Here is a 14,332-nt window from a genome sequence, read left to right on the forward strand (position 1 = left end):
ACCGACACATGGTCACTTCCTAACGAAGACATCCTTTGTGCCGACTCCGACGCATGGGACCTATACTTTGATGGTGCATCTAATCTGAGAGGCTTCGGGGTAGGAATCCTTCTAATATCACCAGAGGGAGAACATGTTCCGATCTCGGTCAAGCTAGACTTCGCCGTCACCAACAATGCCGCTGAATATGAAGCATGCCTCATCGGCCTACAAGCAGCCATCACACTTGGCATCAAGAGATTGAGGGTCCATGGCGATTCCTCACTCATCATCAATCAGGTATCCGGATCATGGAAAATCCGATCGGCGACTTAGCTCCCTACCGAGCAAAGATCAATCAAGAGGCCGAGTTCTTCGACCAAGTCGACTACTTCCACTTGCCGCGAGAGGAAAATCAATTTGCTGATGCCCTGGCAAAACTTGTCGCGCTCGTCAACATACCTGACGACATGACATCGATGTCCCTATGTGTCGAGAGAAGGAGCGAGTCAGCTCATATTTGTGCCATTATCGACGACGAGGAAAGCCATGATGAACCTTGGTACCAAGCCATCCTCAATTACAAAACCAAAAACGAATTCCCTCCCAACTCTGATCAAAGAGGACAAAGAGCCATCCGTTTACTTGCCTCACAATTCGTGATAAACCAAAATCAACTCTACAAAAGAACACCCCAAGGAATTCTCCTCCTTTGCATTGACCATCACAAAGCCAAAAAAGTCATGGGAGAGGTCCACGACGGAGAATGTGGCCCTCACATGAGTGCAATGATGCTTACAAGGAAAATCATGCGGCTAGGTTACTACTGGACAACCATGGAAGCCGATTGCCGTAACTACGTCAAACATTGCCACAATTGCCAAATCTTCGCCAATATACAACATATACTACCATCCCTTTTATACACCATGACGTCACCCTGGCCTTTCTCAACCTGGGGCATCGACATCATCGGGAAAGTCAACCCGGTAGGCACCAAGGGGCATTGCTTCGTCCTCGTCGCCATCGACTACTTCACCAAATGGGTGGAAGCGCAGTCATATGCAGTCTTGACCGCCAAACAAGTGGCCAAGTTCATTCAAAACAACATCATCTGCCGATATGGGGTACCCCATGAAATCATCAGCGATCAAGGCTCTCACTTCTGGGCGGAAACTCAGGCCTTGCTGGACAAATACAAGATCAAACGACATCGATCATCCCCCTACCGTCCCCAAACCAATGGAGCGGTGGAGGCAGCGAAAAAAACTCTTGTTACCATTATCAAGAAAATGCAAGACAACTACCGCGATTGGCCGAGCAAACTCCCATTCGCACTCTGGGGATACCGAACCTCCATTCGAACACCGACAGGCGCCACACCCTTCTACCTAGCATACGGTATGGAGGCGGTTCAACCGGTGGAGTTAGAGGTCCCATCTCTACGCATCCTACTGGAGGGTCAAGTCCCTGAGGCGGAATGGACCCGTCGAAGGTACGAACAGCTCACTCTTCTAGACGAACGGCGACTCAACGCCTTGCATAACGTCCAGCTATACCAACGACGTATACAACGGGCATTCAACAAGAAGGTTAAACCCAGAAATATCCAGGAGGGCGACCTGGTCCTCAAGTCAGTTCGAGCACCATTACCCGTCGATCCGAGGGGAAAATTCAAACCCAACTGGGCCGGGCCATACCTGGTCAAGAAAATACTTTCGGGGGGCGCAATGAGACTGAGTGACCTAGATGGGGAGGACTTCATAAACCCGACCAACCTAGACCAACTCAAGAAATACTACCCTTGAGCCCTATCAACCAACAGCCTAGCCTAGTTTTGCAACTAGCCACCAACCTCAACCCATTTCAAGTCAAGTTCCTTAATATGTTCTGATTTGAAATTGCATGTTTTATCGAGTCTAAGCTGCGGCACCTTGCCCGTTTCGAATGTCCTTTGATCCGTCAAAGGAAACGTCCATTTGCACTACAAAAACAAACCCCCTGAACTACGAGCATGGTTTAATTTCACCTCTTCAGGTGAATACGTAGGCAGTCCCTCTTATGCCTGAGGGATACAACCACAAAAACCCAATTCAAATTCACAAAACATTTCGAACTACGATCATGGTTTGATTTCGCCTCTTCAGGTGAATACGTAGGCAGTCCTTTCTTACACAAGAAGGATACAACCATCCCCACAATCAAAAAAAACATCCCTATCAAAAAAAAAGAAAGGGAAAACCATTCCCTTTCCCAGAAAAATATAAAAACGAGTCTTTCTCCCTTTCCACAAAATACCACTTTCCCAAGTTCAATTGTTTAGGACGATTCAAATCGAATTGCCTTCGCAAAATGGATGGAAGAAACAAGCGTTCACAATTTTCGACACGAGCAATCCTCTTATTTAATAAATAATGGGAGGGATTACAATTTGATCAACAAATAAAGCACGACGAGTCTACAACTTCTCAAAGCTAAGGTGTCCACTAACACACCTCACATAGTAAAACTAGCACAAAACACACAACAACTAGCTAGTACAACATAATACAAACTCACAACAATAATACGACATAATAATAAAGTGGGTAATGGAGGTCTTCACTCTTCCATTCTACCCTTGCCTTTTCCTTCGGGGTACATGTTCCCCTTGTTCTTCTTGTTGGCCCGCCTAGCATGGACTTCCTCCTCGGAACGGATCTAAGACGGCGACGGCCTCCGGTCTAGCACAAGACCCCATATTCGACCCAAGACGAGCCAAGGCACGGCCCACCATATGCTTAGGGCCGGAACTCCCCCTCTTCGGTGGTCTCATCACATCGGGAGTAGCTCCATCAACATACTCCTCAAAGAAGGCACGGTTGGCCTTGCCAACCTCTCGGTACTTCAAGTCGACAACTTCGTCCTTACGGAAATTGGATCTCTCTTCCAAGGACGGAGCACGTGACCATTTGACATAAGCGGGAGTCACCCATGTCATGGCAACGGGGTTTGGCACCTCCCTAAGTGGCCGGGTGGCCCACCACCTTTCAAAGAACTCCACAAGCTCGGAGTTCCGGAAAACATTCTCTTGGACAAGAGTATCTTGAGCGGGCACCATTTGTTGACGCCCCATTTGCCTCATGAGCCTTTCGGGATATATGAAGGAAACTACCTTCAAGCCCACCCGAAGCGGGCAACCCCGTGAAGGACCTCAAGTGCCACCACGGCACCACCCAACGAATATGAGGACCACCCTCCTCCGCCAATCTTGCGGCCCAATAGGCCTCGGTGGAAGCAAAATTATCCGGGTATAACTTCTTCCTCATGGTAAGGTGACGGAAGGAGTAAGAAGAAGGATTAACCGGAGGCTCTACATACCTTAGCCTCTCCAATAGCCACACTTGGAGGATCCTTGGCGATCCAAAAGAGGGAGCATCTCCACAAGAGCCTTCCTTGTCCAAAGCTTGGATAATCTCTCCAAGCACCAACCACGATGGATCTCTATCATGCTCCATTTGCTCAATCACATGGATAAGGGTCATGCTACCATGGCATCTTGGCCCCTCCTTCTTCAAGACATCAACAAAGAGGTACACATGGACAAGGCAAAATGCAAGAGCCCTTCTCCTAGCCACCTCCGAGACATTAGCATCTAACCGATTCGAGAAGATGTTGATAAGAGCCAACATATCCACACCATGTGGAGCAAGAAGAAAGTTGACTTGGCTTGTTGACAAGCCCAACATGGAACGGAATTTCTCCTTGTAGCACAACCGAGTCGGAGGAAGCACCGGAGCACAACCCGGCCACCCACCAATGGCTCCAACTTCTTCGGCAAGAGGACAAAGCTCACCTTTCGGGAAAACGAAAACATGATGTTTCGAATCCCAAAACCGAGAGCATGCTTCAAGAAACGAAGGTTGCACCTTGACTTGGCGAAGCACCAGCAATTGACCAACTCCCATGCAATCGAGTTGATACTTCTCGGGAGGCGACAAATCCCGGCACCATTGTCGCAATGCGTTCTCAAAAGCATCCATGAAATATTTTTGTGGAAGAAGAAGAGGTTTTGTAGAGATGTTTTTGTTTCGGATGATGAAACAATGAAGCGCAAACGTCCCTATTTATACAAAATGATCATCGCGTTTTTCAGAAAAAGAGGAGAGCCGGCTTCCATCACCAAGCAGCTCGCGCCTCTTTGAGGCTTCTCCAGGATTCCCGCTATTGACTTGTCTCTTTCAACATGTGTTTTCTCCTGACACCTCAAACCTCCCGCCAGGAACCTCGCGCCTCTTCGGGATGATCCGGGAAATTTTGTGTTTCTTCACACTCACATTTCCTTGTTTTCGCGTTTTACGAAATCCGACACGGTTTCCACGACGCAGCTTTAAACATACGGTTTTTTCTTTCTTTTTTTAGGGGAGAAGGGCTAGTCGCTCCGATCCGCGACGGATCGTTTCCATGTCAGTCGAAATTCCGAAAATTTTTCGCTTTTTCGCAAAACAAAAATCAAAATCGAAAATTGATAACACGACATCAATTTTTCTCAAAAATTCAAGCACTCACGAATTCGAGTCTTGACCTCAAGAGCCAAATATACTCGCAAAAATCCTTTTCTAAAATTCTTTCCTGACGGTTTGAGTTTATATTTTTCGAGTCATTTTCAAAATTTCGATGCAATTTAATTCACGACACGAGTTAATTGCTTAAATTTTCAAATCAATTCCTTTTGAATTCCAAACGCGATGATTTGTCACGGAATCTTCAAAATTTATTTCAAAATTTCAATTTTAACTTCAAGTCATCTTGGTTAATTTTGATTTTCAAACAAATGCTTTACGTGATTTTCAATCAAATGCTTTTACGTGTTTACGTTTATGCGTATATGCTATCTGTTGCCTGTTTTCTACACTAACGATGCAGGAACTTGTGCAAACATCAAAAGGAGAATCAACAGCCGACAAGCGCTCCTCCAAAACACAACACAAAAAGCCAAAAATCACAAAATAAACCACAATCCAAAAACACATATATACAAACCGCCTTACGCAAAATACATCAACAAACGTCTATCATACAGACACTGGCCTAAAACAAACGTCTATCATACAGACACTGGCCTAAAACAAACGTCTATCATACGGATTAACGGCATAAAACAAACGTCTATCATACGGACATCGGCCTAAGACAACGAACGGGGGCTAACCGCCACCTACCGAACTAAGCACTCTCTATCCTCTCAAACGAAAAAGAAAGAGAGCAACGGGGGAAACAGAGAGGAGCAAACGGCGAAAGCGAAGGAGGTTACCATGACGATAACCCTCCACTCCTGCTCCATGACAAAAAAGAAGACAGTGTCTTGCAGACTTCGGATGATGAGGAGGCCAAGAACCATGATGCGATGCACCATTCCGATACTGAACTCCACTCATCAGCCACCCTGCCCATGAGCCACGACGAAAAGGACAAACCGGCCATATTAGCCACCTATCCGGATCTCTGCAGACAATGACCAACGATCGATAACCGATCATTGGCCGGACAAAGGCCGCCAGGGAGAAACACAACCAAGCCTGTAACAAAAAACAGTCGACTCTCCCCCTCCGGGATCGACTTCCTCCTCCAAAGACTCAACAACGGACCCCATCGGTCCCAGACGATAGCCTGCAATAAAAAAAACAACCAGAAAACGTCAGCCGAAATTTCGGCATTACGACGGCATGAAATGGATAAATCCAACCAAACAAAAAACCCTTCACAACAAACAAACAAAAACGACTCGCCCCTCTTTTCAAGCAAAAGACGAGTCAAAATCACAAAAACGGCATTTCAAAACCTATACAAGGTCCGCCAACAACCCAAAATACATTCCCGACACAATGGGGATTTTTCTGCGGCTCAAAAAGGCAATTCATACGCTAATTTGAGCCCGAGCCGGTCAAAAATTCAAAAACGATCGCAAAAAGGCAAACGTGATTTTATCACGCTTCAACACGACCTAAATTACCAATAAGGTCCATTTCAAGGCAAACTGACTCAATTCAAGCCCAAACAAGCGCTTATTTTGTCAGACATAAGACCGTCGCAAAAGGCAAAAATCCAATTTTGCCCACAAACATCCAACGAAGGTCCTTAAATGGCAAATACGGGTCTTCCCAACTACAATGCAACCTAGTGGGACCCACTACCCAAGCAAATAAACTTGGCATTGTGAAATGAGACGGTTTCTCGCCTCAATCACGTTTTTCGAGCCTAGGGAGCGGGAACGGGGACCAAAATGCAAACTAAAAGCACCCCTATACTCCTAAACAGGTTTCTAACCTATTGCAAACATCAATTTCACTCGAAATTGGCTCTATCAAAAACGCCCAATTTGATTTTTTAGGGCAAAATTTCGCCCTAATTCAAACAAGCTAACAATCAACAAATTTGAAAGGATTCAAGAGAAAATACTTACCTTGAGATGACATTTGTTGACAATGGCACAAGTGAAAGCAAGCTTGAAGGTCCTTTAATGGCGATTTTGGCGAGATTTTGAGGTTGAAGATGAATAATCATCCGCATCTCAACCTCGCGTCTTTTTAACAAGAAATAGGGAAGCCGGCTTGCATCGCCAGGTGGCTCGCGCCTAAACCAGGCCTCCCCTTTTCTTTTTCAGCGAAATTTGGGCTTTGGCCCAATTTCCCATGACAAATTCCAAAATTTTCGTTGACGATATTGAATGTCGTCATTTCCTCGAAAACAAACAAAACAAATAGTGAAAATTTAAAACTCGCTATTTTCAAGCAAACGGCGATCAAAACCACCAACTTCAAAAAATAATAGCGAAAGTTCGAAAACCGCTATTTTCTCCAAATTTCGAGCAAACGGCGATCAAAACCGCCAATTTCAAAAATAATGGCGAAATCAAAATTCACCATTTTCCTTCAAATTTTCCAAAATAATGGCGAAAATTCAAAAACCGCTATTTCAAGCAACGGCAATTAAAACCGTCAATTTCAAAATAATAGTTGGAAATTGAATTCCGCTATTTTCACCACACATGTCAACGGCGGCACATAAACCGTCACTTCAATTAATAGTGAAGATTCCAAATTCACTATTTCTTTCAAATGTCAACGGCGGCACATAAACCGTCACTTCAATTAATAGTGAAGATTCCAAATTCACTATTTCTTTCAAATGTCAACGGCGGCACATAAACCGTCACTTCAATCGATAGTGAAGATTCCAAATTCATTATTTCTTTCAAATGTCAACGGCGGCACATAAACCGTCAATTCAATCGTTAGTGAAGATTCCAAATTCACTATTTCTCACACATGTCAATGGCGGCACATAAACCGTCACTTCAATCGATAGTGAAGATTCCAAATTCACTATTTCTTTCAAAGTGTCAACGGCGGCACATAAACCGTCACTTCAATCAATAGTGAAGATTCCAAATTCACTATTTCTTTCAAAATGTCAACGGCGGCACATAAACCGTCACTTCAAACGCTATAGCAAAACTCAAATTTGCTATTTTCCTTCAAAATTAGAACAAACGGCGATCAAAACCGCCACTGCAAATTCAAACCGAATGGTGGAAATTCCAAATTCACTATTCCTTCAAATACCAGCAGGGGGTTTCCTCGCGAAACCCACTCATTCCAAAAATAGTGGTAGTGAGAACCCCTACTCGCTATTTCCCCAGCGACATCACGAGTTCGCGACTTTCAAAACAAGCTCATTCGGCGCGGCTACTCCCGTGGTCCATTAACCGACCATACCACTGGCTGGCGAGCCTTTGTCCGCACCCTTCCAAGGATACATCCCGAAGATGCCTCGGGTACATTTCCTTGTCTCAGCTGGCGAGCCTTACAACGCACCATAGTTGGCGAGCCTTACAACGCACCGCGGCTGGCGAGCCCTCCTCACGTACGCATCGCAGCTGGCGAGCATTTGTCCACACCCTTCCAAGGACACATCCCGAAGATGCCTCGGGTATATTTTCTTGTCTCGGCTGGCGAGCCTTACAACGCATCGCGGCTGGCGAGCCCTCCTCACATACGCACCGCAGCTGGCGAGCCGTTGTCCGCGCCCTTCCAAGGAAACATCCCGAAGATGCCTCGGGTACATTTCCTTGTCTCGGCTGGCGAGCCTTACAACGCATCGCGGCTGGCGAGCCCTCCTCACATACGCACCGCAGCTGGCGAGCCTTTGTCCGCACCCTTCCAAGGACACATCCCGAAGATGCCTCGGGTACATTTCCTTGTCTCGGTTGGCGAGCCTTACAATGCACCGCGGCTGGCGAGCCCTCCTCACGTACGCACCACAGCTGGCGAGCATTTATCCGCAACCATGCAAGGACATATCCGAAGATGCCTCAGGTATGACTCCTTCTTATGGCTGGCGAGCCTTCGTACGTAGTCTAATGGACTTTAAACGACCCGCACGGACAGTCGACAGACTCTAAACTGTTCCCGACGACAGGTCCTTGACTCGTACCCTCGAGTCGCCTTGGCGTCGCCCTTCCCGACGGCAGGTCCTTGGCCCGAATCCTTTCGAGCCGCCTCAACGTCGCTTGGGTCTTCAGGTTGTAATCTTCGATTGACCTGGGGACTCTACTTTGACTTTCGCCCTGTCCGAGCCTCAATCAAAGTGGGGGCTCTGTAGATACCCAGTATCTGCTGAGACTCCAACAAACACCCGATGATTATCGGACTACCACATGTTTTGGGATCGCAGCGTTTGATCGACAGTTTGTGTACAACTTTACGTCGGAAAACTTAAAACGATTTCGAAAACAAAACATTTCAAAACATTTCAAAAATACCTGGAGTGTTTAATGCACGACGACGGGGTCGCAATGACACTAACTAGAGTCAAAACCGACACCGGACCAAAAACCGACTCGAAAATTCAAATCCCGACTCCAACAACGAGTCAAACCGAGTCAACCACAAAAACAAAATATCTTCAAGCCTTCTATGCTAAGTTTTCCCGGATTCATGTTGGTCAAGTACCAAACATGTGACTACAAAACCTAGGATAGAACAAATCATGATTGCGTTTGTTGTGATAGTGACAACACAACTCGAAGTGCCGCGACGTGGCTCGCGCCTCTTTGAGCAACCCAGGTGGCCACGTCGCTCAAAACTCACACAACCACTCATTCTCCTATAAATACCCCTCAAATGCCACCCATTTGAGACTTACGCGAGTGTCCGCCCCCTCTTTTCTCCCTTAAAATTCTCGACTCGACTTCTCAAGTCACAATCCGACGCGTATTTACGACCTACTGATCGTAAATACAAGCCTTACACATTGTTTGGTACCGTCATCGTGCATTAAATCACTTGTCCGACCACTTTAACCACTACACCATCACTAAACTTTTAAAACACTCTTTTACTTACCAAAACGATTTTAAACCGAGTTTTTTCCGATCAAACGAGTTATTACACTTACGTCGGTCACTCGCCATAACCAAACATGTAAGTATGAGGGTGTAAAAATCCTCTTTTATTATGTTTTCATTTGTTTCATGACTTTAACATGCTAAAACATGCATAACATGAACCAAAACATGGAATAAACGAGCCAAAACTGATTTTTGGTCTGAGGCAGAAGCCCTTTCGGTCGCCAACAGGCTCGCGCCTAAATGAGGTACTCAGACCAGAGATCAACCGTGTTTGTTATCGTTATTTCCCTTAATCCACATTTTCATATTTGTAATCGGTTTTTACCATTTCAAGTATTTTCGAAACCTTTTGTTTCATTTCACATGTTTTAACCATAAAGCATTTTTCACCCTTGGTTCTTCATACCATGACGGTTAAATCCGTGTTTCGGTGATAATATTTGGTTAATGACATTTAAGAGGTATTTTAAAGCCTTTTTATTTCACTTCTTTACATTTTTCAAACAAGCATATTAGTCACCAACACAAAGTCATCCTTGGTTACACATACCATGCCGGATTTTAACCCGGGTACGATGATGAGTACCGACTAATTACATTCAAAATGGACTTAAAACAATTAGTCCATAATCATTTTCAAAACTATTCATGTCAAGCTTGTCAAACCGAACCCGACACCGAATATTATCAAATAATGATGATTATTCGAGTTTAGTTCTTCAAATCGACAAACGCGGTCTAAACGACCCTTCCAAATCAAACCGGGTTCAAAAACCCATTTTTAACACGTTTTATAACGTTTTCTAAACAGTCAGAACACGGCATACAACCGTTGGCTAACCCGCGCCTCAAGCAGGCCTTTTCTTTCTCATTTTCAAAACCAGAGGGAGGCCCCTTACACCGCCGGCTGGCTCGCGCCTCTTATAGCCGTCTGATACAGGGCCTGTTCCCTTCCAGCATTAGTCCAGGATGATCCCGACTCCGGTTAACCCGGATATAGGATGGATCAGATGACTATTCAAACCATATTTGCAAAATGCCTTACTAAGACAAATGGATCATGTTATGCACCCTAAACCTAATACGGTAAATAGATGTTTAATTTCCATCTTGCATGCAAATCAATCATTAATCCAACTCGACATCTTATACTTGATACGTGGATTAAATCAACCGACTTAGAAAGCTCTCACATGTTAGGTTTAAATCATTGGATGCGTATTCATGCATTTAAACCGTTTTATCAACTTTTGCATTCAACCAACCAAGATCGATCAGTAGAGGCCGCTAAACGCGGGCGGGATTGGGTGTCTGATTAAAGGGCTTCCCAATACGTACCTTCACCTCTTACTCAGAAACTTTGGATAGTGGACGACCTTATCCAGGGCGTACGAGAGTCAGTCTAGAGATAGGATGTTAAAGAGGGACGATTTCCTTATCTTTAGTACCTATGTCAAACGCTGCTTTGTGCTTCGATTTGACCGAGGTATAAATTGGAATTCGAACGGGTTCCAGGCATCCCACAAATGCTTGGTGGCGACTCCGAACATCTCTAATCGTTTCGAGACCCTTACCGAGACGAAACCGACCGATCTAAAACGATCCGGTCGAAGGCATTTTTACGCCGCCGAGCGTGGCTTTCAAAAAGACCGTTGTATGTCCACAGATCGGCTGGGCTTGCAGGTGGTCCATGTCCACAGATTCAAACTTGGTTTTCTCCCAGTCCACAATTCAAAATGTGTTTTAAGAAGTGATTTGCTAGGTACTCTGTTTATGATATATGAGGCAGTTTTAAGAGCTTCTCCCCAAAGAAAATCAGGTAATTTGGATCTCGACATCATACTCCTCACCATATCTTTCAAAGTACGGTTACGACGCTCAGTCACACCATTTTGTTCAGGAAGACCCAGCATAGTATATTGTCCAACAATACCACATTCTTGCAAGTATTCAACAAAAGGTCCCATGAACTGTCCCGAATCACCATGTTTACCATAATACTCATCCCCTTGGTCCGATCTCACAATCTTAATAGTCTTATTTAACTGGTTCTCAACCTCGGCTTTAAAGATTTTGAACTAATCAAGGGCCTCAGACTTGTTACTTATAAGGTAGACATAGCCATATCTAGAATATTTATCAATGAATGTGATATAAGATGTATTTCCACAAATGGTAGAGGATAATGGTCCACTAATATCAGTGTGAATAACCTCTAGGAGTTCGTTACTATGGATTGCACTCGTTTTCATAGATTTGGTCAATTTTTCCGAATACAATCAACACAAGTGATATCAAAATCCTCAAAATTTAGCTTGGGAAGTATTTGACATTTGACAAGTCTCTGGATTCGCTCTCTAGATATGTGGCCAAGTCTCTTATGCCATAAAAGGGAAGAATTTTCTTTGGTTAATTAAGGCTCTTTTGGTTCCAACACTCTCAACATTCAAGGAAACATCATTTGAAATTAAATTCAATCGGTACAAATCAACACAAAGAAATGCATTTCCAATCATACGAGAGTTATCAAATAATTCAACTCTTTTATTAGAAAAAACCAAACGAAATCCACACTTGTCTAACAGGGAAATAGAAATCAAATTCCATCTATAGACGGTACATAGAGAGTATTTTCTAGAGTCAAAGAAAATCCTGAACTAAGCTTTAAGATAACTGTTCCTACGAACTCCACAGCAAGTTTCGCTCCATTTCCTACGGACATAGTGACTCTACCCTCACTTGGTGTTTGTTTGTTTTGGAACCCCTGCAGATAATTGAAAATATGAACAGATGACCCACTATCTAACCACCAAGAATGAGGAGGTACATCAACTAAAGAGGATTCAAAACAAAATAAGGCCAATGAATTACCTATCTTTTTCTTTGCTAACCAAGCTTTATATTTAGAACACTCACTCTTCATATGACCAGTTTGGTTGCAGAACCAACAAGTAACTCCAGTAGTATTGGTGTCATGTTCTTTATTACTCTCAGCCTCAGGACCCTTAAGATTGTGAGATGGACCATGCCTTTGATAGGGACTAGGTTTGTGGTATGGGATAGATTTATTCTTTTGGAACTTATTCCCTTTAGAGCTCTTATAGAAAGGTTTACCCGACTTCCCCTTCGAAAATGGTGGGTTAATTACTAAGTTCACAACTTCGTCCTTCGTCTCCTTCCCATTTTTCTTTTCAACTCCAACACACAAAGAAATAAGGGCATTGACTGTCCAGGTATCATTTTGGGTGTGATAGGCAGTTTTGAGGTGATCTCGCTCTTTTTGAGGAAGAGAATTAAGGATTTGATAAACAAGGAATGGCTCAGCAATGGGTACTTTGAGTTTAGTAAGACGGTTTGCAATATCCTCCATTTTAAGGATATGAGCTCTAACACCACTGACCCCATCATATTTAGTGTTAGTGAGATAATCCATTAATTCCCCAATTTCAGCCTTTTTTAGATTCCTTATACCGATTTCCTATAGCCTCAAGCAACTCCTTAGCAGTCTTAATCTCAGCAGAAAAACCTTGAAATTCCCCAGAAATCGATTTTTTCATAATCAACATACTTAACTTATTCAATACTACAAATACAGGCTATAACAACGGTCAAAAACCGTTGTTGTATAAAAAAGCGGACGTTGTTAAAGCGTCCGTTGTAAAAGGTTTTAACAACGGTTGGTTTTCTTATGGAAATCGTTGTTAAAAATATTAACAACGGTTTTAAGTATAAAAACCCGTTGTGGAAAGTGTGACTCAATTTTGGGGGGAAAGTTATAACAACGGGTTTTAATATACAAAACCGTTGTTATAACTAAAGACAACGGGTTGTTTGTAAATAACCGTTGTTGTTTGTTCTTAAAAAATAAAAAAAAAATTAAATTAAATATTACTAGATGCATGCATAATTACGGCCCGTTAGAATTCCGATGCATGCATTATTACTGACATCACTGTACATATGAACGGATAATATGGAATGAGAAGGGTTAGTAATAAGATTTGAAGCAGCATTGAGAGATATGATGATGATTATGGCACAACTTCCTAACATATATATTAATTAAAAAACAACTCAACCCACACATTGCTTAGTATAAATACATTGCATTATCTCAACTAACATTTCCATTATCTCAATATATACATCTCCAAACCCTAACTGCTAAAACAAACTCTACTTAATCTTTCAAAACAAACTCCAAAAACTCCAACAAAATGAATGATTTCATCCTTAAGACTCTTACCATGATCGAGAACAACAACAGCTTCATCCGCCGGTTCCTCCATATTGAGGAAAGTTTCAGGAGCTACCTTGCGGATGCTCGATCCGCATTGAAGCACGCCAAAGAAGATGGCTTGACGGAGGAAGCGGCGATTGCGGCTATATGACGATATAGCAAGCTGCGAACGGAACCTCCAAATAGCCAAGGAGGAGAGGACGGATACGATAGAGCGGAATAAGATCCTCTATGAAAATATAAGAATTGCATTTTTATATATGTAATTTTTTTTTTAATTTATGTATTTATATATATATATATATATATATATATATATATATATATATATATATATATATATATATATATATATATATATATATATTAATTATGTTTATCTTGCTTCTTCATCTTGCTTCTTCATTGTTTTACTAACTAATTATGCGAACAATACTTAAACAAATAACATAATGGTCGATAAAAACACATACATGCAAAAGAAATAAATAGAAAAAGAAAATAATGACGATGAAACTAATAAAGTGTGTGGCGAGATTTACGAGAAATACGAACGTAATAGACGATGAAATCAACAAAGTGACGGCGAGAAGATAAAGCGACGATGAGAAAGAGAGAAAGAGAGAAAGAGAGAGTGTGTTTTGTGTTTGTTTGTCTGCTGTGTTTGTGTTTGTGTATTAAGAGTTGTGTTTTGTGGCTGCAGCAGGCTTCTGTTTGTGTGG

Source organism: Silene latifolia, chromosome 1 (genome assembly GCF_048544455.1).
Source record: "Silene latifolia isolate original U9 population chromosome 1, ASM4854445v1, whole genome shotgun sequence".
Lineage (NCBI taxonomy): Eukaryota > Viridiplantae > Streptophyta > Magnoliopsida > Caryophyllales > Caryophyllaceae > Silene > Silene latifolia.